This window comes from Apium graveolens, chromosome 11, assembly GCF_009905375.1.
Source record: "Apium graveolens cultivar Ventura chromosome 11, ASM990537v1, whole genome shotgun sequence".
NCBI classification, from domain to species: Eukaryota; Viridiplantae; Streptophyta; class Magnoliopsida; order Apiales; family Apiaceae; genus Apium; species Apium graveolens.
The window spans coordinates 187,565,740-187,571,152 of record NC_133657.1 but is presented as its reverse complement, the minus strand read 5'-3'; positions in this window follow the sequence as shown (position 1 = coordinate 187,571,152).

Here is a 5,413-nt window from a genome sequence, read left to right as displayed (position 1 = left end):
GAGGAGCTTGTCGTAGACCATTTAATGCTTTTAATAATTTGTAAACCAAATGTTCCTTATCTTTCTTTGCAAATCCTTCAGGCTGAGCTACGTAGACTTCTTCACGAATCTCACCATTCAAAAAGGCATTTTTCACGTCCAAATGGTGCACCTCCCAAGTGTTCTTTGCTGTAAGTGTTAGAAGAAGTCGCACAGTTTTCATCCTCGTTACGGGTGCGAATATTTCATCGAAATCCACTCCTAATTCTTGAACGTAACCTTTAGCTGCGAGTCTCGCCTTATGCCTCACAATTCTTCCATCAGCATCCCTCTTTAATTTATAGATCCATTTTAGGTCTATAACCTTTTTTCCAGATGGTAACTCTGTAAGGATCCATGTTTTGTTTTTTTCGATTGACTCGAGCTCAGCTCTCACGGCCTTGTTCCAGTTATCATCTTTGGCTGCCTGTTTGTAGTTCACAGGTTCATCAATATTCATAAATAGTAGCTCGTCTTGCAATTCCACTTCCTCCGTGTTATTATAGATGTCCGCAAGTGATCTAAAGTTTCGTGGTTCACTGCTGGCATCAGATTTTTCAGAATCTAAACTTAGACTTCCAGTTTGTAGGGGACTTTCAGTTTGCAGGGACGACTCTGAACTTTCAGTTTGCAAATGTGTTTCCATGTCTTGAGAGATGTCATAATCATCACCAGCATTGCTCGCATTCCTGTCTCCAGTCTCGGTTTCAAAATCATTAAATACAGTAAACGTACTTACTTGATTAAGATCATTTGACTCCATTCTCTTCCAAGGCCAAGCCTTCATCTCCTCAAAGACTACATCACGACTCACATGCTCCTTATTGCTTTCAGGATCAAGCAACATGTACGCTTTAGTTCCTAGTTCTTTACCAAGGTTCACCATTGGTTTACTTCTACCTTCCAATTTACTGAGATGAATTCTAGGTACTTCATGTGAGTTATGCAACCAAAAACTCGTATATGATCCACTCGAGGTTTTACCTTTGTTTATGCCTCGTAAGGAGTTGTCCCGGTTCGAGCCCTGGTGGGAAGTCTATTAAGAACATACACCGAGTGACGGACTGCTTCTCCCCATATAGTTAGTGGCAGCTTCATTTGAGTCAAAAAAGTCCTTGTCATGGCAATCACAGTCATGTTCCTTCGTTCGACTATGCCAATTTTGTTGTGGCGAGTACGGGGCTGTGAAATGCCTTGTGATTTCAGCTTCTTGATAGTAGCTCTCGAATTCTTTTGAATAAAACTCGCCTCCTCTGTCAGTTCTAAATACTCCAATTCATTTTTCACGCCCATCTTCAAACTGCGCACGGGATTTCTTGAACGTCTCCAAGGCATCACTTTTATTTTTCAGCATGTATACCCATATAACTCGACTGAAATCGTCCACAAGCGAAAAGAAATATTTATTTCCACCAGAAGTTGCTGGAGATATAGGTCCGCATAAGTCTCCTTGTACAAATTCCAACACTTTACTCACACTGAACTTTGATTTTAAAGGAAACGGCTTTCTTACTTGCTTAGCCATCAAGCAGTTTTTACACACCTCTTTTGGTTCACCAAGTTTTGGCAAGCCAAAAACCATTTCATTTTTAGACATCAAGGATATTGCTTGGAAGTTTACATGGCCAAATCGCGAATGCTACAGCTAAGAAAAATTATTTGATTTTGACAATAGACATCTAGATTCGATTGACTCCACGATTATTTTATTGAGACGGTTAACAGACCATTTAACTCTCATAAGAACCTTTCCATCCTTATCATAAACCCACAACAAATTACCACTAATGACCACCTTATACCCTTTTCCTGACAATTGACCCAAACTAATAATATTATTATGTAAACTTGGAATGTAGTGTACCTCCTCAAGTATCCGTTCTTCTCCATTTTTGCTCCTGCAACTGATCGTGCCTTTGCCCTGGATATGTACCACTGAGCCATCGCCAAATTTGACATGTCTGGTTAGTCCTTCATCTATTTCCTTGAATTTAGATCGTTGTCCTGTCATGTGGTTACTGGAACCGTTGTTCAGATACCACAAGTTCGATTCCTCCTTTTTACCAGCTGGTTTCAGTTTCGGTACTACATTCTCTTCATTGATCAACATTACGCCTTCTTCTATTTCTGACAGCAACAATGCAGGTTCTTCATCATCTACTTGAGCTATGTTCGCTTCTTGTTTTTATTCCCTTTCCCGTCGTGGCTTGCGACATTCAGCGGCGTAGTGACCATAAATATTACAATTATAACATCTTAGATTACTTTTGTCACGAGGTTTATCCCTTCCTCAAAAATTGCCTTTCATTTTCTGTCCATAATAGCTCTCTGTTGTATTTTTGTTGTTACGCCTTATCCACTCTTCTCTGGTGAGCAGTAGTTTACCTCCTTCATTTTCTCAGTTCTGCCATTCTTCTTCAGTAAGTAGTAACTGACCTCCTGTGTTCTCAACTTGTCCTCTCACTCTTTCTTCGTGTGCCTTCAAAGATCCAACAATTTCTTTAACAAACATTTGCTCGACGTCTCCAAATTGCTCGATAGCGGAAGCAATTTGCAAGAACTTTGTGGAAAAGACTCGAAGTAGTTTTTCACCACATAGGATTCCTCAACTTCTTCTCCCAATGCTCGTATTTTAGTCACAAGTTTATTCAGCTTTAAACAGAAATCATCAAGGGAATCTGCATCCTTCATGTTGAGTGACTCGAATTCTTCTTTTAAAGTCTGAACTTGTTAGGAATATGTGTATTAGTTTGATGATAAGTTAAACAAAACACTTAAGTAGAAATCTAGTGCTTGTAGCCTCAACGAATAAGACCATCTTGGCTATCCGTTGAAGGAGTAGCTTTACTTAGCAATAAGTTTAGTATTGTACCACATTTCATTCTCTGGATTCAAGTTGTAATTCTTAGATGTTGTAGGAAATTATCAGTCATGTTGACTACTAGTGGATATGCAAATAGGAGGGCTAATTGTAAATATTTCATGCCTTGTAATTTTGTATAAGTGAAGAAGTATCAACGGATATTGAAGACCTTCAACGGATAAGAAACAAAGCTTCAACGGATGTCTCTAATGCTTCAACGGATAATATCCATCAACGGATAAGTGCTTCAACGGATAAAGATAATGCATCAACGGATAAAGCTTCAACGGATAAAGCCTCAACGGATAAGGCATCAACGGATGAAAGCTTCAACGGATGCTTAGTTCATTAGCAGTTGATATAGTGACAATTCACAAGCTGACAGAGGCACATGGGTTGACAGAGACAAACTGGAATGTGGAAGCCTCTAGGAGGAATCAAGAAAATGCAGCATTTCCATTCTGATGCGAATAAGGAAGTATTCAAAGATCTACAGCCAAGCCTAAATTGCATTTGATAGAAATGAAGAAGAAACATGTGAAGAATCTTTTTAATTGTATTTTACAGGTTTGTCTTCACTTGTAAACTTGGTGATATATATAAACCAAGTAGCAGCTAGTAATTAGACAAGAATTTTCCTGAGCTGTTTAGAAATATCCAGAGAGAAAATCATCTAGTTTGTACTAGGAAGCAGCTGTGATTTAATTCTTTGAATCACAGATTTTCTGAAATAACACATCTCTGGTGGAACAACAAATCCACCAGAAATTTTTTTTAAGTTCTTTGTGTTCTTTACATTTATGTTTGAATATATATCTGTCTGTATCAGCTTCAAGCAATTCACACACATTTGTTCACTTAAACACTTAGCCTTAGAAACTACTCAAAACTTGAAAAAGTTTTGAGATTTACATTCAACCCCCCTTCTGTAAATCTCATTGTTAGTCCACTGGGAATAACAATTGGTATCAGAGCAAGCTCTTAACATACAAATAGTTTAAAGATCTATTCTACTAACATCATGAGTAAGAAGGATATTGGTGTGAAGATTCAAATCCTGGAAAGAGATAACTATCATCACTGGAAGGTGAAGATGCATTTACATCTTCTCTCTCAAGATGAAAGCTACATCAACTGCATTGAGAATGGTCCTCACATCCCACACAAGGTGGCAACAACTGCTACTGCAACAGTTGCTGTTGGACAGTCTATTCCCAAGCCAAAGGCAGAATGGACTGTTGAAGATATTGAAGAGGTCCACAAGGACAAGAAATCCATGAACATTCTGTTTAATGGCCTGGATCAAGATATGTTTGACAATGTCATCAACAGCCAAACTGCTAAGGAAATTTGGGATACTGTGCAGCTTATCTGTGAAGGCACTGAGCAAGTTAGAGAAAACAAAATGCAGCTTCTCATTCAACAGTATGAATATTTTCACTTTGAAGAAGGAGAATCATTGAATGATACCTTCAACAGATTTCAGAAACTGTTGAATGGATTGAAGCTGTATGGGAGAGTGTACCAAGTCAAGGACTCCAATTTAAAATTTCTAAGGTCTCTACCAAAGGAATGGAAGCCTATGACTGTTTCTCTAAGAAATTCTCATGATTATAAGGACTTCACACTTGAAAGATTATATGGAATTTTGAAGACATATGAACTTGAGATGGGGCAAGATGAGCTGTTGGAAAAGGGAAAGAGTAAAGGAGGATCAGTTGCACTTGTAGCTGACAGTGAGAAGGTTGAAGCCAGGAATGAGGAAAAGACAATGCCAAGTCTCAAAATTGGCACAAGCAAATCAGAATCAAGCAAGGGTAAAGAGCAAGTAGCTGAGGATGAAGACAATTCCAGTCAGGATGACTCTAATGATATTGATGAACATCTGGCTTTTCTGTCCAGAAGGTTTGCAAAGATGAAGTTCAGGAAAAATACAAAATTCACTAAGCCAAACAAAAACATGGTGGACAAATCAAAGTTCAAATGTTACAACTGTGGCATTAGTGGACACTTTGCAAGTGAGTGTAGGAAGCCAACCTCAGATAAAAAGAAATTTGAGCAAGTTGATTACAAAAAGAAGTATTTTGATTTGCTCAAACAAAAGGAAAGAGCTTTTCTCACTCAAGATGATTGGGCAGCAGATGGGGTCAATGAAGATGATGATGTGGAATATGTCAACCTAGCCCTGATGGCTAATTCTGATGAAAATGAAACTAGTTCATCAAGCAACCAGGTAATTACTACTGATCTCTCTCAGCTTTCTAAACATGAATGCAATGAAGCCATAAATGATATGTCCAATGAATTATATCATTTGCGTGTTTCCCTTAAATCACTAGCTAAAGAAAACACTAGGATCAAAGAGAATAATGTGTTTTTAAGTGATAGGAATGCTGTGTTAGAGAATCAGGTAATTGAGCTTGAAAAGATTAAACTTAAATGCTTGACTGTTGAGAGTGAACTAGAAGAAACTGTTAAGAAAGTAGAAATTCTTTCTAAACATTTAGAAAGTGAGCAAGAGGTAATCAAGGC